The sequence below is a fragment of the Plectropomus leopardus genome, chromosome 12 (genome assembly GCF_026936395.1).
Source record: "Plectropomus leopardus strain MGB_pleo_1.0 chromosome 12, ASM2693639v1, whole genome shotgun sequence".
Taxonomy (NCBI): Eukaryota; Metazoa; Chordata; class Actinopteri; order Perciformes; family Serranidae; genus Plectropomus; species Plectropomus leopardus.
Window position 1 is genome coordinate 4060422 of NC_142187.1, and position 26847 is coordinate 4087268.

Sequence of the window (26847 nt, forward strand, 5' to 3'; positions counted from 1 at the left end):
TTGATAACATGGGCGCCAAAATTAAAAACAACACACTCAGTGCTGCTTACGCTATCCTGACGCGTGCTGTGTGAAACGGCCCTTACATCCTCCTTGCGATGTGTCGATGCACGTTACATAAATTGAGGTATTTACGAATTGATTACGTTGATTATGTCGATGCGTCGCCCCAGTCCTAATCGTGATATATATCAATATCGACTGATATGAAAAAAATTATCGTGGTAAGGGTTTCTTCCATATCGCCCAGCCATACCTAAATGCTACTTCTAATCAGCCAATCAGCTCTGAGTCAGCATGACAGGGTCCCTTTGACGAAAAACCATTAGTCAGTTATTATATGTGACACGCTCTAGTGTCGTGTCATAGCAGCCCAAGTCTTCCCTAATAACTGACTCAGCAAGTTCCTTACGCAGCCACCACCTTTGTCCACCATAAGCTATCAGTCATACCAGAACAATTGGAGCTTAGAACAGTGAAACTGTGTGTTGTCCTGGCAGATAGTGTGTCCTAACGAATTCATCTATTAAACATATTAAACAGAAACAGAAAACAAAAAGGCAAGCTTTACGCCCGATCATCACATGAGCAGATCTGCTGTTGACCTGATGTAATGTAGGCCAGTGGTTCTGAAGACTGAAAGGGGGGTTGGATTTTCTTACTCTAACAATGACTATTTGAAGCATTTGCTCATTAATTAATCTCAAGGAAGGAGAATTAGTGGAACCATTTGGTGCCCCACTTCAGTGCTGCAGAGAACACAACCATGAGAACACTCGCCTTTGTTTTCAGGGGTGGCAAAGTAGAAAGGTTTAAAACCTCTAATCTGATTGGGGGCAGCCATCTGGAAGACCAGCCTCCTCCCCTCCTCACACACTAACACACACCATCCCTGTATTCCTGTGGTCCCCACACGTTCCCCCTAATGTGACCAATCATCTGACTATCTCCGCTAAAATCATTTGAAGGAGCCCTACTAAAAAACAATAATAACGTACTTTTGAAGGTCCACAGTGTGTGTTTGTGACACTGAGAGCGTGTGTCCCTTTCTCATGCGTACACACATGTGACAGGTCGGGTGTGTCAGGCAGACACAGTCGGAGAGACTGTTTTCCCTAACATGGTGTCAGTGATGGCATGACAGATGGGACTGCAACTGCTAATACAGGATTTATATATGAAAAATTAACTACTGCAAGTATACTATTACTAATAATAAACTTGATAATTTATAAAAAACACAATAACGTGCTTCACAATAAGACAAAAAGAAACAACAACATATAAACTAAAACAGAATAAACAAAATAATTACATGCATATAAAAGGCTATTACCAGTAGGGATGGGGATAGTTAATTTTTTATTCATACTGAAACCATTATTGAAACTCCTTAACGATGCAACTCTATCAATAGCACTATTGATACTTTTCTATTATTTGGTGGAAAGACAAGGCGACAACACATTTTTCACAGAGCTGGTTTTGCTTTTATTGCTTTTAATTTGATGAAATGTCCTAAACATAGAAAAATGTTTTGTTTCTGTTTCAAAAATTATTTCATTTCCACAGTTAAATGTTACTTTCAGTCATATTTTTATTGATTAGGAAATAAATTATTGTTCTTTAATTTATATATTTACTTTCAAAAATCTTGGCATCAGCAGTTTTGATGATGTATTAGAAGATGATTAGAGCTCATGATAGGACATAAAACAGATTGTAATTCCATCTCTACGATCCATTTTATATTGCTGGGAAAACTAATTTCTCAACCAAACAGCTGTATAATTAAAAGTTTCTTGCCAAAAAATATTCTCATGATGATGTTTTACTGACGATGCTTTATTTACCTTTGCCTAATAGTCATTTTTTCTGAGCTGACCTTGAACACATCACAATATAACCTTATGCAGCCTCATTTATCTGGCTAATTAGCGCCTCTTATCCTGTGGATGGATGACTATTTTTTCCTGACAGGACTTGTTACAAAGTTTGGCTGTGTTTACTACTGCTGCTGTGAGAGGATGATGATGAAAACATCGAAAATGGAGGTGGTGGTTGTTGGAACAATGGACTTACTAACTAGATTACAAGCAAGAGTAACCAAGAGGGTTTTGGTGAGTTTTATTTTGTTTCTGTTGCATTTGAATGAAGTGCCATGGGGGGGTTAGCCCCGCACACTTAAACCGTCACATACCGTAGACCCCGGTGAAATTTCTTGAAAGTATGTAGGTAAGAATATCACAGTACTGCCCAAGCGTACTCCTTACCATAACTTTGTTTCTACAAGCTCAAGTACCAAACCAAGCTTTAGTGTAGTAATGCAAGCAGGGCTGCATCTAGACACCGATCCCATACATTATTCATGCTCACTTTAAACACACACTCATTTCAAATAAAACATTACATGACAAACCACACATACACCACTTCTCTTCACACTGTCTATCACTAAGGCTCTAACACTAAAAACACTATGTAGACTAACTGTATCATTAAAATCACTTCAAAATTCATTGTAGAGTTGATCGATATTAAAACAAAATTCACTCTACAACAAATTTACTAACAGCATTACATTTCTCGCAGCAGAGAAAGACCAGATAATATTTTCCTTAGCATTCTGTGTCTGAACCGACAGTGCTGACTGTCAGTGGATATCATCGCTGAATCTGACTTTGTTCATTTCATGTAGTGGGCACAATTCTTTCTTCCTGGAGCAGCTTAGTTTAGAGAGCAACTCGCAGGTTGATTTTTTTTTCTAAATTTATACCTAAAGTTTCCTGGAAGTGAAGCACAAATCAGTTGTTCTTTCATGTGATGTAACACAGTTGGAGGTATGACTGAGTAATGTTTCTTACAGAGTTCAGAGGTCCCAGCAGCACCTGGTGAGAGGCAGAGGAACTGAAGCACAGCTTAGAGTTTCTTAAGGAGCAACACATGCAAGTGTCAGGCCTCATCACAGACAAAAATGGCCCAGTAAAGACACACAAGAACTGATATCACTATATACACACACACACATCTCTGCACACCAAGTGGCTGCACTGATTTATGTGAAATGGGAGAAGGAGGAAAGACCAACCGGCAGGCAGTCAAAGACCTCTCCAGAGCTGCTGAAAAGGGCAGTCAGCAGCTCTGGATGAGGAGAAAGAACTCCACTTGGGCCCTTAAGTGAGCAGATGGCATCTAGGGAGTGAGCCTGGGACACTGCTAGTCATATTTGAACCCTGTGGTGTTGTCGAGGGGTTATCGGCGAAACACTGAGGAAAGAGGGTGTCCACTTCATAACCCAAAAGATGCCATCTCTCACTTGATGGGCAGCTGGTGCTCAGGAGGTAGAGTAGATTGTCCACTAATCAGTTTGATCCCTGGCTTCTCCGCCTGGTGTGGTGCTCTTTGGAAGGGCTTGAGTGTGAAGGCTCATGTGCACCTTCAAAACTTGCAGATGGGTGCTCAGCAGGAAAACGTCCATGAAATGTGAAAAAGAGAGAATTCCTGCACACTGTTCCAAGCAGGTTGAATTCAACCTGATGAAGGTCTGACAAAAGAAACGTTCATCTAATAAAATTTTTTGCAAGTAATTGGACAGTGTGTGGTAATTCTCTCTTTTTTACCCTTCAGCAGGGCCAAAATTAGATCCTTATGACCAGATTGGCACCTTACGTGGCAGCCTCTGCAATTAGCGTATGGTTGCGTATTAATGTGCTGTGTGATGTGAGGCATTTGAAGTGGGAGGGGGACTGGAGGGACACTTTATTAATGCATATCCATCCATTCACCAGCTGACCACTCTATTGAGCGTATGCAGGTGTGCAATTAAAGAGTAACAACTACTCCTATTGAACAGATATTTCTGAAGCAGACATAAAACTCTACAAAAACAACACCAGATGTTTCTGGGTTTTTTTTTTGTTTTGTTTTAAAAAAAAAACTAGTTTGTAGATCTGAGAGAGGGATCCCCGTGGATGCATTAAGAGAAACTGGATACAGCACTGGCAGCGGGGCCCTGTTCATTCTTATGAAAGTTGCTCTGTAAAGCTAAAATAGATTAACTGCTGTGTATGAAGCTAACCGGAATATCGGCGTTACCTCTGTATCATTGGGTCTGTGGTGCAGGTGCACTAGAAACTTCCAGCCACCTAGCACAACCGAGCGGCCATCTTCCGCCTGCGGAGCAGCTGACATCCGGTTTAGCAATCTGCTAATTGAATGGAGATCAAATCATTTAATCTCTTTTTTAGCTTTTCAATATGATATTGAACGGGATGGATTAAATGCTAATAGTGAAATGGGTCATTTTGCAGGGGTTGTGATGCTTAAAAAAATGTATCCACTGATTTATAGACATATGTTTCCCACGTTTACAGCTGAAGTCTTTTTGTATAGTAGCGCATCACGTGACAGACCCTGGAACTTGCAGTACCACTGTTTGGCCATTTGTAAAATTGGCTTCAAAGCCCAGCAATTTCCTAGGGGCTTGGGGATCCCTCCTCTGTTGCTCTTCCTGAGATTTCTTAGTTTTTTCCCACATTAAAAGGTTTGTTTGGGGTGTTTTAATTCACATGAATGGAGGGTCCAAGGACAGAGGGTGTGGGATGCTGCACAGATTCATGATTTTGGGCTGTATAAATAGAATTACCTCTGTGACACTGATGAATGAAATACTATATATCAGGATTATTAAAACAAACACCTTATTAGTAGGATACATTCACTGTTGATTTGGCTCTCTGAGATTTGTTTACTCTCCCGGGCAGAGCCCAAAAAATCTATAAGACATTGCAACATTTAAAGTTTCTGATCTTTAACCTACTGTTGAAAATGAGCTGCAAACTATACCAGTGGGCACAGGAAGTCACAGCGATGACTCAGTCACTACAGTATTTCCTCAGAAATGACCAAATCCGAACAATTTTTCTGAGTGAAATTCAAATGCTAAATAGTTAATGCCCCTGAACAAACACACTTACTGCTGGAAAATTATTTAAATAAAAACTTGATGTTTTAGTTGTCCTCCAGATATTAAAAGGACCCAATCATATGTGTATGATTATTTGCAAGACAAAGCTAAGGTCCGTCTCTCATAGAAGACTGCATCACAAGTAAAAACACCTCCCAAACAAGAAATGACTCAACAGAAGCCATGTCTTTCTCTGGGATTTAATATCATCTTTTTGTTACGTGGGGTATCTGACACTGATCAGCTAATATGGTTTTAGAATAGATGAATAGGATCAGACCATTAATCTGACAATTCACAGCTCAGCTAACCGTACTGCTAAAAACACTAAATACCAGCTGCTGAAAACAACACAGTGCAAATTGAAAAGAGCTCTGCTGTTGAAGCTGACAGCAGTAAAAGAGCAGGGAAGATAGAGGCTTCATTCTAACTGACAGACCAACAGCTACTCTGATATGCTCTTTGTAGGGCCACAGGATGACAACTGTATACTAAAGAGTTCAATAGAATCAATCTGACAGGAGGAAAAGGACTGTCAAAAGCAGTCGTTACTGTAGCTTTAAAGGATCAAACCTTTTCACTATTAAAGCCTGATGAAAACCTATGCAGAATGCCAGCTTCTCAAATATGAAAATGTGCTGCTTTCCTCTGTTTTTATCTCCAGGGTTTGGATTGTTGGTCAGACAAAACAAGTTATTTATAGATGTCTCCCTGGAATTTGTGAACTGTGACACTGTTCACCATTTTCTGCCGCTTACTTAATGATTAACTGTACAAATTCTAAAAAAACCAATTCATAGCAGTTGCAGTTCTAGGTAGGGCTGGGTTCTGAAATACATTGCTATATGACAAATACCTACCGCAACGTATCACACCCCAGATTTCCGTGCCAGGTTGTGCGAGTGGCGAGACAGAGAATGAGCACAGCGAGAAAAATAGAGCAAGTAAGTGTGTGTGCTGTGGCCAGAGCAGAGAGCATTACGTTAAGTAGCAAAGCAGTGTGCACAGTTTAGGCTGTTTGTCAACGAATAAATACTACAACTCCTCTAGACCTGAGCCAAGCTCCTGTATCCTGCTTGTCACCTGCTGATGAAAGTGAAGGGGTTTAAAACTAAAGTAAGCAAGCTAAGTTAGCTTCCCAGGCTCACTTAAAGTGGACTGTTAAGGTGGACCGCCTTTTCTAATAGTAGTGACAGTCTTAGCTACTCCTTTAGAGATTCTAAAAAAAAAATCTGTCCGCTGAGTGTCTCCTTAATTGTGTAGTAAATATACAGTAATTCCCATTAATAACCAGGACTATGGCAGGCTGCCATAGTCTAATTTGTCCCATCATAGTCTCAACGGAGCTGGACTGTTAGCGAAGAGCGGTGTTAAAACACCGTTGGGTTATTTATAGTGCAGTAGAGGTGGAGACACTCAGCAGAACATCAGGCGCATTAGAAGTAAAACTAAATCGTTCATTCTGCTGGGCCTAAAACTCTTTCACTTACACCTCAGGAGTGACATTCAGCTGCAAAGGATATAAAAAGAACTCGGCCTGCTGCGCTGCATTCACGGACCCACAAAAAATGTCGGATATTAGAGTGAGACAACAGATTAGCGGTCTGCAGTTTGCAGGTCAGTGTGGGTGGTTAACAAAAGCATAACAAAACCGCCATTTTATCATCTATCACGATGTTACATTATCCTTGTTCCTGTAATGTGTGAAGGGCAACAATTTGGCCAAAACTGCACACAACACACTAACAAATTCCATTCACACAGCTGCACAAACCTGAAATCCTGCAAGTGTCTCACGACGAAATGTGACTTTAGAGGAAACAAAGAAGGGGATCTGGAAAGTAAGGGATCTGGAGGTGAGTAAAAATTGGCACAAAGTTTAGAGTTGGCAAACCACTGATTTCTTATCGGTGCATATTGGTAAAAATATAAGCCAATACCGATATGCTCTGATAAGTCTGTTAAGTCGATATATCGGTCTGGCTTTAGACATGGTGTCTGTTAATCCTTAGAAAGTTAGCTAGGGCATAAATAATGTTTATTACTTTCAATATGAAATAGCAGATCAGGGAATTTTAAAAAAACACATTTAACCTACTGCACACGACAAGGAAAATCTGGAAATATCATCTTTAGGAACACCAAAAAACAGGGCTTTGCTGGCCATTGTCTGGAGGGGGAAACCGGCGACTGTAAATTGTCCGCACGTGAGAATGTGAGCTTGAATGGTTGTCTGTCTCTATGTGTCAGCCCTGTGATGTGATGGTCAGGTGACCTGTCCAGGATGTACCCCGCCTCTCAATGTCAGCTGGGATAGGCTCCAGTACCCCAGTCCTGACCCGGAATAGGATAAGCGCTTACGGATAATGAAAGAATGAATGAATAATATTGCAAAAATGTGATCAAATCCCTCTCAATGTTCCTGGACTCTGCAGCTCTAGGCTGAACGCTTTAGCTCCAGTCAGAGCCAGAAAAAACCCTGACTGTTAGTGTTTGCATAGACCAAATTATCCAGCATTACTCATCAAGACTGCAGACAGAAGCAGTGCACTGTCAGCAAGGTTCTCACTGTGGCCCTGATGCAAAATTCCAGGACTTTTCCTTCACGCTATAACTGTGTCAAAAGGCCTCAATAACCATAAAACTCGACAGATCAGGCTGTATGCAAGGTAATATAATCCCATCTGAGTGTATACAACATGGAAAATACTGACGAAGGGACGCTGTTGGGCAATCAACTGCGCAGGCACATTCAAGAGGAATTAAATTTGTTCCAAGTTTTTCACAGAGAGAGAAGAAAAGAGTGTAGAGAAGAGAAGTAACATGAGGTTAAGGGCTGGGCTGATTCACTAAACAAGCAGAACTTCACCAGGTTTTCTGAGCTACATGATTAAAAAAACATGTTTGTTTTTTTACAAACATCTGCTTAAATGACCATTAAAACATGGTCTCTTCATTAGGGATTAGTCGATAATAGGGATGTATGATATTGTTTTTTTATATCCGATATGTGTATAACAATACATTTGGCTGATAGCCCATGCCAATATCAATATATCCATTTTAATTCAATTAATCATTCAATCTAATTTGGGTGATCGTTAAGTCTCTTCTGTAGAGGAATTAACATATTATCCATATTCTTATTGTAATGGCCCATTAGCAGATGAAGACATCAATACAATGCTTTCCAATGTATGTAGTATTCATTTAATGTGGAAAATAAGAAAAATACTTCATCTGATGATTGAGTTTTGCACATGTTCACTTTGTCAATAGAAATAAATAAATTATTGGTTTGCCATATTGGCATCAAAATAGGATGTTGGGCCAATTCTGATATTTCATTTTAAAGCTAATAGCAGCTGATACCAGTGAGGCGGAGAAAATCATTGTGTATCCCTCTTTAATAATTACCTACTTCTCATGGCCGATTTAGCTACGATAAGCTATAATTCAACATTTTTTAAGTTCATAACCTGAAATTTATGCACACCTGGGGTTAAGTAATTGAGCTGTTGATCCATTTAAAGCTGATCAGATCACAACGATGGATGAGAGGAGAAGCTGCTGTGAGTGAATGCAGAATTTTAGACCCAGCAGAATGAACGATGAAGTTTCATATTCCATAAATCTGATGAATTGTTGCTTCATCTGTGCCCAGAGTACCATGCGCTATGGTGAGTATCATTTAATGAAAAACCAAATATATATTTCAACAGCACACCTAACGACCAGTCAAGCTCCAAAAAAATAGAAAATCTATTTGTGGCAGAAACTGGAGTTTGAAGATTCTCAAAGATCATTTAGATGTTTTATCTAGGAGCATTTTGGTCTCTCAGGAAGTTGCAATGACATTGAACAGAGTTCCACCATACACTGTACAATTAATCAAATTTCAATTTCAACTTTAATTTCGGCTGCCAAAAATTACAAAAACAATGTAATCCACAAAAAACAATTTTCCACATTCCATTTTGCAAATGTACCCTGATTTTGTCTTGTGTCCTGAATGCCACGCTCACGTGTATTTCGGCCCCTCTTTCCCCTAGCCTAACCCTGTGCAGCAGATACTACTAGCGAGATCAGGTCAAGTCAAGTGAAGTCAGCGAGGCAATCAGAGCGAGGAAAGATAATGGAAGAAGAGCAACAGCGGTACAGAGAACAATTTCCGTTGTGTGGATCTGCTACATGGTGGTTGTTCCCTACAAGTTTCAACACAAAGTGGCCTATGACCAAATAATCCAAAAACAAAAGGAGAAAAGGACAACCGCATCAACATCCAACACAACGCAGTCATCAATTAAGGACACATTATACAAAGTAACTGAATAGGAATTAAATGAAGGAATTAAAAAAAGTTATATGAACAGTTGAGTTTAATTTCCCTTAATACTTTTCCCATTGAGCTTCTTTTATGTTCAATAAATGCAACATGTTTACAAAGTCAATGAGTAATTGTGCTAAATAATCAGGATTTCATTATTGACCAAAATAATCGTAATTATGATTTGTGCAATAATCAAGCAGCCCTGCACTATAGCTCATATTAAGCTGTGTCTGTCTCTGGAAAACACTCAAATACCATTTGTGATAGTGAATGAGTGTGTTATAGACCATAGTTATGTTACCTCTCGTGTGCTATTAGTCAGTGTGTTGTGACTGCACCAAGCAAGTCATCCAGAGTTAATCCCTTGCCCTGCAGAAATGATCACAAGCTACAGCAGTCCAGGAATTATCCACTGCCCCGGCAACCTATTTCACCAGCTATGGATGGACCTCCGGGGCTACAGAGAACTACTGAACTGTTCATACTTGACAACAGAGTGAGCCTTGACTTGAGTATAAGAATGACACTGTTGAAGTGAATGTAAGAGGCTAAAACTGCACAACTGACTCTAATGGTGGATTTTAACCTGTGTATGCTACACCTGTCTCATTTTTTTATTTTAGGTTTAATTTAAAATTAAAATACTAATAAATCTACCTTAAACCTTTAAGAATTATGATCAGAGCTTGTTTATCAAAAAATCTCCTGACAGAGGTCCTTGCTAAGCCTGATGTCCTAAAATCCTAAAAACATCCTCAAGACCTAGAAATGCCCTAAAATCCTAGAAATTTCCTAAAGACCTAGAAATGTCCTAAAATCCTAGTAATGTCCTTAAATCCTACAAACAACCTAAAATCCTGGTGATGTCCTAAAATCCTGGAAATGTCCTAAAATCTTAGACATGCCTTGAGATCCTAAGGACATCTTAAAATCTTAAAACTGTCTTAAAATCGTAGAAATGTCCATAAATCCAGAACATGTCCTAAAATCTCAGAAACGACCTAAAATCCTTGACACAACCTAAAATCCCAGAAACATGTATGGGGCTACTGCAACTAGACCCTGGTCTCCTATCATTTTGCAAAAGTGGCCCCCAAGCGAAGAAAGTTGAGTATCCCTAGAGTGAGGTATTAATACATGATATATTGAGTATTAAATGGGGCCGATCTTCAAACATTCAAAACAATATCCAGCTCTGGTCATAAGCAAATACAAAAATAACTGTCCACAGGATTATATAAGTCTGGAGATAAATCAACAAAGCACTTTGAATGCCTCGATATGTCCAACTGCCCTGAAAATGTAAAAACCCAGTCCTTACACAACACAAGCAAGGAGGCTAGCCGTGTCCAGTTGGTAGGTGCAGACTGCACGTGCCAGGAGCAGCACTTTAGCAGTTGACACAAACACTAACTACACCTGCGTGCGTGCGTGCGTGCGTGCGTGCATGCGTGCGCGCACTGGTGGTGCAATGCAATGCCAAACCCCCATCGATAGAGCAGCACAACCATGGATGTATAACAGCACGGAATGTCTCTGTGTTCCTGAGCTGGAGGCTAACTCCAGACCGCCACACCGAAACCTAGCAGCACACAGCGCTGTTTATACAACACAACACACACACATTAACGTTAGCTGTCCAGCTAAACTGACAAATGCTGCGTTTGATTAAAGTGTCTGAGCCCCTGCCTGTATGACAGTATGTCGAACAATAGCCATATTTTCGACATGACTGGAAATGAAGGGAAAAAAGGGCTCCTGCGTACCGACAGCGGTTTCACTAACGTTTCAGTGATTATAGGTGTGACAGGTAGCTATGTTAGCATCACAACTAAGCTAGTTAGCCGTCCTTACCTGGATATCGAGCTCCAGAAAACAAAGGATGCTGCTGCGGTTTCTCTCCGTTAGGCTGATGCGTCTATTCGGCCTGACAGCATCCTGTTCCCAGCCAGCAGCACCTCGGGCAATCTGGGCAATCTGGGCAATCTGCACGGCAAGAGAAGCGGAGCTTCCGGTCAAAACTTTCACAATTAAGGCCGAATCGTGTCAAACAACGGTTTAATAATTAAATGAATAAATAAAATAAAATAAGAATGAATTTTAAAATATTTTTGGATACATTTCAATGTCACTTAAGCTCCACACACACACACACACACACACACACAATTTAAAAAAAAAAAAAAAAAAAAAAGCAAAAGAAAAAACAAATAGACCTAACACTTGACCATTTGTACTGTGTGAACCTCTAATGAGTAATATGCGATAGGTAGTATCAAAATATGCTGTAATTATAAATCTGCCATACATGAGTGTGTGTGTGTGTGTGTGTGTGTGTGTATATGTGTGTGTGTGACATGTAGTAAAACAACAGAAACTTTAAAATCATAATGCTACATTTCAAGGTGAAAATAAGGGTTGAACAAATCAAGAATTTAGGCTATATAATGATTTAAAAATATAGCCAATGGGAGTTTGATACTTTTTTCACAGTAACAGGATCCTCCCAAGTATGCTACAAATGTATTCCTGCACAGGCTTTTGTTTTGAAGGTTATAATCACATGTTTTCCGGTTCTACCTCCATTTAATCTGGCCGCCTTGACGCAGCAGTCAGCGGCTCAGTCTCTGCAATGAGACAGAAAGATGCCACTGAACAGGAGAGCAGAGAGAGGCAGACTGCTCTGTGCTGCATTTTACACCCCCTGTAATTAATAATACTCTGATATCTAGATTTTCAATTTGACTTCTTGTAGTATAGATCCACCACTATTTATATTTTTGTCAAATTTGAGTCCATCCCAGTATTAGCCAGTCCGTCCTCCCCTTTGGTTTTGAATGGAGCGGTCCAGTCATTAAAGGGCCAGTGCGTGGCTTGTCTTTGACAGCTCAGCAGACCACATTGACAGCTTTCCATTTATCATACAGCAAAAGAGGGCAATCTTTCCATTCTAATTATTGTCTGAGAAGACACTTAATACATAGCCTAGTTATTTATCTATTTTTTTCTTTTCTTGCTTTTCACATTTTTTCTTTTTGCTGTTTTTTTTTGTCTTTTCATGTCATGATTTGGGCGTGATGATGACTGAGAAAGAAATGTGTTGTAGGCTAATAAATGCATTATTAACTTTTGATCCACATCCGTTTTCTTGTGCTGTGTTAGACGCCTTTCATAAGTGTTTAAACCTCTGAAACTTGAGGAAATCAGTTTGATATCTCTTCAAAACATGGGAAAAAAACATAATGAGCAACTTGGCAAGAAATAAACAAGTAAAGGAGATTAAAAAAGAGGTGAACACCCTAACATTTTCACTGGCCTCCATGCTGCTTTCTACTGTTTACTAACTACTACTACTACTGTTTTCCAGTCTTTCAGCAAAACAGTAAAAAACAAATTAAAAAAACAACAAAAACAAAACAAAACTAAAAAACAAACAAAAAAAAACACAACTAATTTCCCTTTCCCACTCCAAATTAGTGCATTTATTTGGATTTTTTAAACATGTAAAAACCCGCCATAAATAGGCTATAGACTCCCTTTCCAATTGCCCGTAGACTTGAGCCGTGTACACAGCTCTGCAGCAGACAAGAATGCCTGTCTTTTTTTTTATGATGTATCATGTTCAACATCATGGACAGGCCGTGAAGAAAACCCCACCCTCCTCTAAGGGTGCAGCCCACTATACGCAACTTCACGCGACCAGAAATTCACCCCCATTCATTGTGTATTGGGAAGCGACTGATATCCTGTACAAAGCATGCTGGGATACCTGCAATGCGAACCAAGCTGGCGGCGCGACCAGAGGCAGTGACAATTTCAAAAATTCAAACGCATCTCATGCCAAACAGCCACTAAAGCTGCAGCTCCAGTGACTTTCTGAACAGCTCTGCATAAATTCAGAAAATAGCTTAAGTGAAACTTTCTGTGGTAGCACTTTCTGCTCTAAGGTGTTTTTTTATGGTTTGGGAATGGCCCTGATACTCCTACTCCTGATGTGACGTATTCCTTTTTCCACCAAAATTAAGCCACATTCCCACTGCGATAAAAAACATTAACACCTGATAACATCTGGGTTTTGTGTGTAATGGGAAACGTTACAATCGGCATTCACATCTGGGTCAAAAGTCTCAAATAACTCTTCACTCCTCAAGTTTGATCTATGCAAATGAACCCCTTTGAAACTTGAGCAAATTGGCTTGATTTCCTTAATAAACATGGGGAGAAGGCAATGATGAACTTTGATAAGAAATTACAAAAAAATAGGAGGAAATTAGTGAAAGGTACAGGAAAATGACCTGAAAAATGATAATGATTCCGTAACATAATGTTAATATATAATCATTGTATTTATAATGTTTCATGGACATTTTTTTTCAATAGCCCTACTTGCACTTAAATATGATTATCTAAATCATTTATGAATCATAGTTTGATCTTTGCAATCAAGCACAAGATTGTTCCTCAGTCTTTGAAAAAAAACACACTTGTGGAATAGAGGTCATTATTTATCTACAAGCACTTCCTATTTAATACCCCTGATGCAAGTGCTTTCATTCATCATGTTGCCCTCCTCCTTCTGCAGTCCCAGTTAATCACCATGTGTGGGTGTGTGTGGCACTCTGCATGCTTTTATGAGTGTGTGTTAGGCTCAGCTGAAGCAGAGCAGATGTGATCATGTGAGCGTCCTTGGGGAGGGTTGTGTTTCTGAACTCTGTCCAGTCAAATAGGTTAGATGGTGCAGAGTGGGAATATGACCAAATGTATGTGTGAAAGAATGTAATGCTGCATTCATATGATATCGGAAGGTCGCAGATTCTGAGTTGGGAAGTCGTTCTTCCTGACTTTGTTGCATTCATGTTTTTTGAGGTCAGAAAGTTGGAACAACATGGAAGCTACAGAGAAGATGGGCTGCATATTTGCCCGCCATGTTATGCATTTATGACATCAAGTTGGCGACTTGTGTTATAAAGTTTTCAATGTTGGTATACTTAAATGTGCAACTGCTAAAGCTAAATGAAAGCTACTAGAATCAAAGCAACAGAATTTTTTTTTTTTTACTGTCAATTGTTGACATTATTTCCATGCTATCGCTATTTCTGCTGCCCTGAAACTTCACGCAAACGTCACAACTCGGCAACACTGCTATCATCAGAATTTTCCAATCTCACATTTTAAATTACATATTTGGAAGGCCGTTCATATGCTCTTAACTCATAAAAACAGTAAATACCATGTAGTTTTTGAGGAGCACATGAAGGCAACATAACTCGCACTCAACTCTGAGAGTTCATTGTGGAGAGAGAGAGAGAGAGAAAGAGAGATTTGATTTTAAAAGGACCTTTATTTCAAGGTGCCTCCTGCTTACATGGCTGTCTTCTTAATAAAAGTTACAAACCAGAAAGAGATTAAAAACCACAGCAGTAAGGTGCAGAAAAGACACAATAAGCCAAAACATAGCAGTAAACACATTAGAAAGACATCAAAAGTTGACCACTGAGTTCTCCTGAACCTAACTGAGCACCTCCCGCACCCACCAGATGTCAACAAAAGTCTCAGTGCTGTAAGTCAAGCTATAAAAACCAAATTCCACCCTAAGCTGAGCTGCCAGCATCCCCTTTAGCACCTGAACTACGTCCTGTGACCCCTCACCTCTCGCACGGCTCTTCCTTGTTCTCCAGATGGCTAGTTTTTTCGCCAACCCCAAAATGAAGTTGATGAGTATGTGTGCAGATATTTTTCTAGCTGAATACCGTGGACTGTAAATGAGTGGAAAAGAGAGAGAGAGAGGAAGTCAGCGGTTGATAAAGGGATGAAAAGCTTAAAGAACAGGCACTCTGGCTTCTTGTGATGTGTGTGGTTGTGATATTAATTACTTTATGAAAAATGGATGCTGAGGATAATTTGTTTGTTAGCTCAGTGTAGCATGTGTGGCTGAGTCCTTACCACAGCGGCCAGGGTTAGAGTCCAGCCCAGGCTCTTTGCTGCATGTCATCCTCTCTCTAGTTTTTAATGTTTTTTAAGTTTTAAAAAAGCATTAAAAGTAATCTGCCTCATGTCTGTCTTGAAAATAGTAAATGAATAAAATAAAAACATTTCACTGTTAGGGACAAAAAGGCCAATAAAAATCTCACTTCATCACTTGTGAAGGATTTACAGACATCGTCCATCCATCTATTTCTCTGATTTTAGAAAATAAGAAAAAACTGGAGATATTGTGACTCTTTGTTCAGTGGACGGTCCCAGATATTAACCCTTTGAAACCTGGAGCGACATCACATTCCTTGTGCTGCTTTAAGATTCCTTTCACAATATTTAAACGTTTCTACACAAAAACATGGGAAAAAAGCAATAAGCACTTTTGGAAGAAATGTTCCACAAATACAAAACAAAAATATCTGGAAAGTTATTTTAAAAAGTCTAGGAAATTTTTTTTTTTAAAAAGAAAAGCTAGGGGAAAAAATATCTATAATAACCATATTTACATATTTAAAATTATGTTACAGAATAATTTAAAATGTATGCACCTTTTTCAAGTCTTCATTGCCCTGTGTTTTTTTTATTAACTTTTTATTTGTTTTGATTTTCAGGTAACTTTCATGTACTTTTGACTAATTTCTTGCCAATTTTTGGGTAATTTCCTCTTTCATTGCTCACTGCCCTCTTTCCATGTTTGTAAAAGAAACCATGCCAATATTCTCAGGTTTCAAACGGTTAATTGAAAACCTCCAATTTTTACAAAATACTACACCCAGGTCTAGGTATTCACAAGAGCTAGAAAATATGGCCATATTTGTCCTGGGGAGGAGAGGTCCAAACCTCTGGGCTAGTCTTCCATGTTCTTCCAAACTCGAGGAACACATGAGCACTCAGTGAAAGGTTCCATTTAGTTATTTTAACTGCACGTCATGGATGTTTCCAGGGACCTGCTTTGCAGCTGGAGGAGAATATAAGCAAGACAGAATTTGGCTTAAAAAGAATACATTTGTTTGAGGCTGTTTATCTCCATGTTTTTTTGAGAAAGAGACGCCTCATCAAGTCTCCCCTTAAAATCTAAAAACACCTAAACTTACCCAGGTGGATTTCACAGACGGAGAGGAGGAAAGAGAGAAGAGAGAGGAAACGTGTCGAGAGTCAATAAGCGTTTCTCTGCTTCACTCAAAGACAGTGCTGTTTCTCTGCCACAGCACACACACCCTCACACAGATTCTGAGGCTCTGTGTTGTCATGTGGGCAAACCCCCACACTGTTACCTAGCAACGATGGAAAACCAGGCTACAGAGACAGCATCCCCGTCATCATAGGCTCGCACAGGATCAGGCGGTGTGGACGGTTGTTTTGGAAACAAAGTGTGGAAGCCATACAAGGCCGAGGTGTGTGTCAGTCCAGACACACCGCTGCTACTACAGGTCACATCAGAGCAAGAGGAGAGGTGTTTGTTTTTACAGAATCCATCACATGGTCACACACAGGATATTCCTCCATCATACAGACATGTTCTGATGTGATCCTACACCCTACCCACATGGCGTACAAGAGACAAAAGACGGAATGTGATCCCGTCTTTCCTCTCTCCTGTCTTAAACCAAGTCAAGTCAGTCAAACAAGTCATCTGTGTAAAAACCAAAGCACTTTAACTGCTAATTATTATCATACTTGGTTTATTATTCTTATTACTATGAATGATATTAAAAACACTAGTGGCACCAATAAGTCATTTTCTTTCCCTTCTATGAAAACCCAAGTCTATAATGCATTATGAACATCCTTATAATGCATTATAATGCCTCTTTGGTGCTGTATAACCATAATTATAACTTATGGTTATCTATAATGCTCTATAAAAGTAATCATAACTTTTTATGATGCCAATGTCTATAATGAATTATGAACATACTTAGAATGTGTTACAGTGTGCATATATAGTGCATTATAAATATGCTTATAACTATATATCAATGACACTCATGTATGTTGCACTTTCTTATGTCATGAATCAGACGGCCAAAAATGCCATGTTTGTGGTTTCATCCAAACCAGTACTCCCAAGGTGTTGTGCGATTTGCAGATTTGTTGTGCAATTGTGCGATAATATTTATAAATGCTAATAATCATTAACGCTATAACACATTATAAGTATGTTCACAATTCATTATAGACATTTTCATCATAAGAAGTTATGATCATTTTATAAAGCATTAGAAATATCCATGAGTGCTTATTACTATTATTATAGAGACCCTATAATGCATTACAAGAATGTTCATAATGTGTTATAATGCCATTTATACCATAACAGTAAGGGTTCGTCAGTTTGACAATAATTGTAATATGAGGTTTTATGTAGCTTTTTCCAGAGCTTTTAACCATTTGAAACTGGGATCAACACAAGTTTTCAGGTGCAGTATTCAACGCATTTAAACATGTAAAACAAAGCAAATTGGTTCGAAAATATGGAGAAAGAGGTAATGAGCATGCCAAGAAATGGCTCCCAAAATTAGTGTGAAATTAGCAAAAAGTGATGATAAGAATGACCTGAAAGAGAGAGAGAAATTAGTAAAAAGAAAAAAAGAAAGAAACTATAGGCAAATTGTAAAGAAAACTGAAAATATATTTATGATTATACATTAACATTTTAGAGAAATATATTTCTATATTAAGCTTTCTAAATTGCACTTTTTTAGGTCATTTCCTTTTTTGCTTTTGCTTTTTACTTTTCTTTTTTGCTAATATTCAGGATTTTTTTATAACTTCTACGACTATCTTGCTAATTTTGGGGGATATTTCTTTCAAAGTTGCGCATTGCCTCCTTCTTATGTTCCTGGGGTTTCAAAAGGTTAAGGCAATGTCAGTTTTCATCGACAAGTAAAGTCTGCTAATTGTTATCCTAAGTCATCACATATTGCTGCTTTGCCAGTGGACTCTCATATCTACATGTTTATGTTACGGGATGCTGCAACCAACGCAGCGACGTCAACAAAGGCACATGGTTAGATTTAGGCAACAAAAGCACGGCGCAAGGTTTAGAGAAAAACATCATGGTTTGACTTTATGTCCATATGGGAAGCAAACAACAGACTCCTCTGTGAAAGTCCAGGGTTTGCTTGACTCATCCATCGCCCATCCGATCCCATCCCATCCACCCCATAGCGACTTCCCAGCTCTGTATATGGCGTTGTTACCAGCAGCGTTTAAACTAACGCCATCTAGCAGTGCATCATACTAACCTAAATGAATGCTTTTTTCGGTGTCTAACGCTGAAATCACTGACACGTGGTGGTATTTGACGACTTAAGAATGAGTTTGACATGTCTGGCCTCTGACTAAACATCAGTGCCGTTGTCTCTGTTCTTTTTAAGTATGTGAGCTGTTGCCCTGTGGTGAGAGCTGCACAACCTCTGGACCCAAATATATATTTGTCATATTATCATTTACAACTGCAGATCCCAAACCCTAGCCCTAAATTCAACGACAGGACTTCTCATTGATATAAAACAGTCTAGATTGCTACTCTATTTACATATTCATATCAAATAATGGTTCTAATACTGGTTCTGCTCGTGCACACACTCGAGGCCAAATGGCTGGCTCGTATATATTCAGGGAGCTCAGTATGGGCTAATGGAATCATATGGATGACTGAAGCTCGCCCTAGTTCAATGATGCTAATACACACACACACACACACACACACACACACACACACACACACAGTAACAGTGATCATTTCCATTACATATATAATGGTGTTGGTAATGGGTCATTGACTGCTCAATATGGCCCCCTTAATCAGATCCTGACAGCTCTCGAACAAACTCAGTACCATGAAGGTTAAAAAGAGAAAATCCTTTTTTCTCTACTGACAAAACATGAGTAACAACTCTACTTTTAGTGCTCCAGACTTGTCACAATGTCAGATAAATAGTAATACTATTACAACTTTAAAGAGGACTGATGTTAATGCTGAAACTTATTCAATGGTTATTTAAACACCAATAAAACTCAAATGTGTTTTAGATAAAAATCTCACACTGTGTAATATCACACTATCACACAGATCACTAAAATATGCACATATCCAATAAGCAGACCATACAACTGCAGCACTGCATGCCATAGCCTGTCTCCCTCTCCTTGTGTTTCCTGTCTCTCTACTACCATCTAAGAGAGGCAAAAATGCTAGAAATATCAAAAACATTTAGACAAGTGATCCAACAAGCTGAGAACTTCCATTCTGAAAAATTCCGAGGCTTCCCTCTCGTACAGCCATATGTCTATGAGAGAGGGAATTTAGTTTTATAAAAACATAAAAAAAAATTGACAGAGCTCAATTTTTTTACATATATATGTAAGTATAAGTCAGTATGAATTTTACCTGAGGGTTTGAAGTAAAGACTGACATATCTTGAAAACTACTGGATGGATAAAATGTTTCAGATATCCGTGATCATCCATCTGTCCTTTTCAGAAACTCAATTAAAACCTCTTAACCCTTTCACCTTCCACTCAGCTGTTTGGCAGAGCATATTTTGAGTATCTATATCTGAATGAAAAATGTGCTGAAGTAAACCCAGCTCGACTGAGCTTTCTCTGCCATTTGTTTAGGTTTGTCTGCTAGAAAAAATCCACTAGATGTCGCTGTGTCTTTAAACAGCCTGCCTTTACAGGAAGTTAGACTGCAGACATGAGTGCTCTGTGTGGGGGGATTTCAGAGCCATGTTAGAGTTTCAGAGGTCTTACTGAGCCCACTTATGTACCTTTATACAAAAAAATAAAGATCCAATAAGGGTCACATAATTTTTCAAAAACATGCTCTACCAAACAGTTAATTTGGCCTCTTATGGTAAAGATAGTGAAGCTTAGCTTATACATTTAACATTTTAATTAGTTAAAAACTGATGAAAAAAAAGAGGAAAAGTTATTTATTTTTTTTTTTCATACATGAACATACATTTTCAAAATACTCTTATGGTAAATGATGAAGATAGAAAGATCTCAGCCGTTCGATAGAGGCCTATATTTAAATAACGATGACATCTTAATAATAATAATCATAATCAGAAATAAATAAAAGTTGATTTTTGTTGTTATAGCACCAACGAAATGAAACATGCAAAGAAATCCCTTTTCCATTGCTTTTTTCTTGGTGAGGACTTTAAAGGGTTAAAGGTGACACAGGGTGACAGGCGGGGTGCACACTGGACAGGTTGCAAGACTTTCACAGGGCTGACACATTATTCCTTTTTCCATTAGAGATGGGGCTATAGAGATGCTAAAAATAAATAAATACACATACAAATGAATACACAATTAAATAATGAATGAATAAATATCACATAATAGTTATATTGGACAATATATTAAAATAATAATACAATATAAAAACTACTTCCTGAAAACTGCTAAACAAAAAAAATTGGAATCTGCTTTAATCATCTTGTAAAGTCCAGACCAATCTCGTCTGAACTTTATAATATGATTGCTCAAATTTGTCTGGTTTTTATTGTTAGTAAGAACAATAATTAACATAGAGTCCTGTTTTTGTCACTTTTCCTGCTCCTAATCTTTGAATTAGCTGCTATAACTCTTCATTATAAATCTTCAGTGGGTCACACACATAACATGTTATCAAATGTCACACCTGTCCTGCCCATGATCCCGTCCTGCCAGCTGTCCTGTTTAGACAGTCCTCATTTCAGGGCTGTTACTACCTCTGCTGCAGCTTAAACGTGAGACGACTCTGTCCCATTGTTCTGCAATAGTAGCTAATGTATAGAACGGGGAGGCAGCCTAACAGTAAAAATATTCCTTGGGAGACAGACACCCATTCATGCTCACATTTAACCTCGAATGCAACTTCAGCAGTATCACATTAACAAGCAGTTATGATTCAGTCCAGACAGTGGAGTTTCTGAAAATAACAGTTACTATGAGTGGACAAGATTAATCAAAATTAGGCGCAGCTGTTACACATTATGGATTTATGCGCCTGGGTGTGTACTTATCCGTGTACGTTTTTTTTTTTTTTTGTATGTGTGTGTGTGTAAGAGAGACAGACAGAGACAGAGATGGCTTATATTTTTTGACTGCTCCTCCATAAGTGTTTCTTGTTGCCGGGGGATATAGCTCCAGATTAATGTGGTGACAGGGTTTTATGGTAGCCATGGAAACCGAGGGGCACTGGCACACTTACCCAATGAAGAAGGCACACAGGGTTACTGTGTGTGTGTGTGTGTGTGTGAGAGAGAGAGAGAGGTTGTAAGCCTGACTGATGCTTAGATGTAACACTAAAATAGGTTAAAGAGCTCCACAGAGCTGTGGGCGGGCTGCTCTTTCTGTGGGGTCATCACTACATTGACAACTCTAATGTCACTCAGGGTCGTTTGATATATTGTTTATAGTCACTAAAAAATATCAATTAGTGCAGCTTGCAAAGTTTCATAAGTCATTCAGTCTCTCTTGGGTAGTCTAATGGTTGTCCTAGTATCATCCTTCTTTCATCAGTTTTCTGAACACAGTCTGGTTTGCACAGAGTAAGATCCCATCACGTGCGGGCTCACTGGAGCAGGACTGCTCAGTTGCATCATGGATGGAATAGAGTCCGTTAGTGGTTACAGGTCACCTCCCTCTGTCACAGTGAAAAATGTTTGTTCCTGTATGTTGGTGTACTGCGGACGAGTTCTTTGAGCAACATTTTGGGCCCTGCTCAGGAGATGATACTTTAGCAATATAACACCAGAGGGTGTGCTTTAACGTCATTTGAGCAGGACAGTGACGCAGTTAGGACCAAGGTCTGCAAGCATCACTGACGTATCATAAACCTTTGTTTACCACGGAGCTTATATTCTGTTCATTTATTCATTCATTGTCTGTAACCACTTGTCGTCTTAAGGGTTGAGAGGGGACTGGAGCCCATCCCAGCTGTCATTGGGTGAGAGGCAGCGTACACACGGGACAGGTTGCCAGACTATCGCAGGGCTGACACATAGGCTACGTTCAGACAGCAGGCAAATTGGATTTGCTTCTCAAACCAGATCCTGAAGACAGACTGTCCGCACTGTCATATGCAAGAGATTGGATCGGATTTGTTGCGTCCACACGTCAGCGCTCTGTACTGACCTATCTGCACGGGTTGCTGTGGTAACGACGTAGGCGTCAGTACGTGCGCTGGTGACACGGATTTCCAACATGCAAGTATGAGCAGCGGAAAAAATGGAGAAACAACATCTCACCATCCAAATACTTGCATTGTCAAGTCGTAGTGCTGAACTCCTCCGCCGCACCACTCATGGTGTCTCCACCGTACAGCGAGAGGTTCGGTGACATTCGCAAAGCAGTGACTGATGGGAGCATGTCATCCTTGGCACATGTGATGATGACAGGTGGTGTGCCAATTTTTCAAATGCACCACGGGACGTTTGACAGGCTCTGTGACCGTCTGATATCCCATTTCAATGAGCAGAGCATCCGGCCTGAAGACGCATCTGTAGAAATCCGATTTGAATCGCATTTTTAACCGACTCCACATGCGGTTTGGAACAGATTTGCAAAAATCGGACTTCATGTGGTTATTTGCTGCTCAGACTTCATGAAATCAATCTGGAAATGACAAAAATCGGATTTGGGCTGGCAGTCTGAACAAAGCCTTAGCCATGTTGTGTTGACAGATTTTACCAAATTAACACCAAATAAGACTGAAGACATGTCCTATTTATTTTCATGTCATTTTAGTTAGTTTTTAGTACACAGTATCCATTTGTTAGCTTTAAATTTTATTTTAGGTTATTAAAAATAAAACTATTATTTTCCATATCTTGTTTTAGGCAATGTTTAGTTTAAATTAACTCTAATAACCTCAAATTTTACAAAAATAAAGGATCACACTATGTTCATTGAATCAAACCAAATTACTGTTAATGATAATGCTTTATAAATAATAATAATAATAATAATAATAATAATAATAATAATAATAATAATCATAATAAGTAGTTTTGGATCAGTTGTGGATGAAATACCTGAAAGTTATACTTGACTAAAAGTACAGATATCTTGCCATAAATGACTTCAGAAGTTAAAGTCACCTATAAGAATATAACTGGAGTATCTTAAAGTCTTAAATTAAATGAAATCTACAATAAATTAGCATCAAAAAGTATTTTTATTGTATCAGATGTAAGTATTGAAGGTAAACGTATAAAAAAGTAAGCAGACAGATTTTTGAGAAATTACAAATTTTGCTTCTCTGTAACATACACCACCAAAAAATTAGAAAAACTTTTATTTCCAATTTAAAGGATCCCAAAAAAACAGTTTTTCTTCCCTCTGATTCCCTCAGTCCTTTATTTAGGAAATGTGTCAGAGTAAAAGTAAAAGTTGAAAGAAACAAAAAAACCTCAACTGAAGTAAAGGTACCAGTATTATTAATTTTTGACATTACACCCCTTTTTGGGATGCTTGACATTATTTAAGGTCACTGACAGACTTGTGTGTATGTGATACTGTAACTGTACCGTTCACACACTAATTCAATGAGCCGCCACAAGAGTGTAGCAAACACAGACAAACACTCTGACATTCTCTCCATGTTGCACGTGATTCATATATTCTGCTTTATATTTGTATTGTCTGTTGTTACTCAGATTTACTCAGAAACCTTGTGCTGCGATCGGACACCTTTCATAAGCATTTAACCCTTTGAAACCTGGGGCGACAGGTTTTCTACTCTTGTGCTGCTCTCAGATGTTTTTCACAAATATTTAAATCTTTCCTCTCAGAGCAAATTGGTGTGATTTCTTTGAAAAACATGAAGGAAATCAGTAGATTTAGAATTTTTTTTTAAAGCTTAAATTTCTAGGGATAAAAGGAAAAAGGGAGACACTGTGTTTTTTTATTATCATAATCACATGTTTAAAAAAATATGTTATGGAATTATTAGCATTTTTAAGTGCTTTTTCCGGGTTTTTTGAATTTCTTTTTCATGATTTCTTTTTTATTGCATATTTTCAGGAAATTTTCTTGTACTTTCCACTAATTTTTTGCTCATTGTTTTATTGCTTATTGCTTCCCATGTTCTTGAAAGAAATCAAGTCAGTTTGCTCAGGTTTCAAAGAGTTAAACTTCTGAAACCTGAGAAAACTGGTTTGATTTCATTCAAAAACTCAGAAAAAAACATAATGGGCAACTTTAAATACACACACACACACACACACACACACACACACACACACACACAGTCTTTTTTTTACATTTCCTTCTTTCTTTTCTTTTTTAAAAAAAACTAAAACTAATTTTAGAGTAACTTTATGGACCTTTTTTATGAATTTCTTGCTAAGTTTTGGGCCCTTTTTTGTGAAGCTGCTTGTTGCTGTCTCTTCATGTTTTTTAAAAAAAGAAATCAGCCAGGTTAAGATAAGACATGTGCTCTTCATCCCTCCACATCATGTCACAGAGCGATCTCCACATCTCGATAATCAGCAGCGAGGAATGCTTTTTATGTGAGTGTAACTTATCTGAAGGCATGTTCAGAGACCTGCCTGCCCTGCTCACACACATTTTTCACCAACTCTTCATGTTATTCTTATGTTGGAGCAGATGTGTGATGTTGAAGTTGGACTGCAGAGTTGTTTAGACAAGCTGAGCTTTCATAACATCCTGACAGCCCTGGGAGTCGGTTAGTGATGGTCCAAAAGAACACGCTTTCTAGCTCAGTTTGGCTCCTGCAAAGATTTCACAGTGAGGAGGACCAATCAGATCTCCTGTTTGTTTGTTTCTACTCTTTCCCCCTAATCTTCAGGTAATTTTTTTTTGTGTGTGTGTGTGTGTGTGTGTGTTTTGTTTTTTTTAAATACATTTCTTGCTAATTTTTGGATCATTTCCTCTAAATGACTTTCCTCTCATGTTTTAAGTCAAGAAATGTTTTCAGTTAGTTCAGTCAGTTCACACCTGTTGTAAAGGGTTAATAATAAGCTTTGGAAAGCCTTCTAGTTGTATATAATCAGATCAGATCAGGCAGCGAGTTCAGAGCTGAGGGCTCCTATAACTGCAAAAGCTCGGTCGCCTTTGGTTTTGACCCTGGATCCCTGAGTAACAATCCAGCTCTGTAACTGGGAGCTAAATGTTGACCTATTTCGAAAGTCATCAGTTAAATCTTAAAATCCATCCGAAAAACTGAGAGGTAACCAGTGAGAGGCTCAAACAGGGCTGCTGGAATCTTGTCTTGTAGTATTTGTTAGAAGATGAGCTGCTGTGTTTTGAAGACATGCAGTCGTTTTAGGCTTTAGACCCTGAATATGAAGGGTGAAGGGTTAAGCCCTCATCATGGTTTAAAAGTCAAAGTGTAAGTCATGGATCTGAAGGCTGCAGATTCACATTTTACAGTCCGATACAAATTGTTGTTGGTTAAACTGTCAAATATAGCAGCTTTCCAGGAACACTGACAACAAAAACAGTCCTGTTTAAGCTTGATGACATCATGACCCTTCCTCCGCCGCTAACCCTTCACGTCACTGTCTGTCTTTGAGCACATTTGTGAAGAAACCAGCATCTAGTGGATTCTCACTCAACGTGAGGCATCAAAATGCTGACAAGTATGCAGATTAAAACTGTCAAATTACAAACATTGTAAAGTGGGCTTCATTTGGAGGACAGCATTTACAGAAAATGATGTGTCACAAAACACACACACACACACCAAGGGTGCTTAATTAAAACTGAATTGAATAAAATTTAAAGGGATATGAGCTGGCAGTACAGGGAGAGAAATGGGCAAGATATGATACAAAACAGCTATGCTGCCTCTGATGGAGTTATTCAGATCAATCTGTTCTTGCTTTTGTTTTAATTCTTGTGTGACTAGATTAAGGTGTGTATGGTGAAAATAATGGCAGAAATTGGGAATATACATGTTTAAAATGAACTTTCTTATAAAATTGAAAAACAGGGGGTAGGATTCAATAAGTATGGAATTTCTCCTACTCCTTTTCAGACACAAAATACTTAATATGTTTACTGAATATGTCCAGTTGTTTATCCTGCCAACATATTATTTTGTTTTAATATTTTATTTTGCATGCTCTAAATAAAGATCTGATTGTAAAAAGAAATCAAAAAACTATTATTCATGATAATTTTAATTTAAAGACTCATATCTTTAGTTAGTGGTCCCCTACCTAGGGGGGGTCACAAGATTATTAATAGGAAGAAAGTATTTTTTAAGAAAATACTGCACACATACACTGTGCAGCTTATGGCCTCTAAAAAAACGTAAAGACAAATAATTTGAAAAATAAAACATAAAAACCCACAAAGGTTAAACTGTGTACAAATCAAGTCCAACTGAAAAGTAATTATGGAGGTTTTATGTTTTTTCAAATTATTATTAATGTAATGTACATTATAGTTGTCGCAGGAGAGTAAAACCTATGAGGAGGATATGCAAAATGGCAAAGCTGCTGAAAATGGAGACAAATGGTGTGTTCTCAGCCACTTTGTCACACACGATCAAAAACTGAGGAGCAGTTCTGTAAATATTGAAAGCAGCATCAGATCCGTC

The 26847-nt window shown here is 38.5% G+C and overlaps 1 protein-coding gene and 1 long non-coding RNA gene across 3 annotated transcripts in view; both read right to left on the reverse strand.

Annotated features, from left to right (window-relative positions):
- fam110b (family with sequence similarity 110 member B) overlaps window positions 1-11276 on the reverse strand; it is a 57692-nt gene extending 46416 nt beyond the window's left edge. The window contains exon 1 of the mRNA XM_042497701.2: window positions 11151-11276. The gene's annotated coding sequence lies outside the window, so the exon portion shown is untranslated. The remainder of the gene's footprint in view (window positions 1-11150) is intronic.
- Window positions 11277-20317: 9041 nt separating this feature from the next.
- The window catches only part of LOC148187905 (uncharacterized), a 32390-nt gene continuing 25860 nt past the window's right edge, over window positions 20318-26847 (reverse strand). For both annotated transcript variants that reach the window (XR_015778084.1, XR_015778085.1), the window contains exon 4: window positions 20318-20565. This is a non-coding gene — a long non-coding RNA (uncharacterized LOC148187905). The remainder of the gene's footprint in view (window positions 20566-26847) is intronic.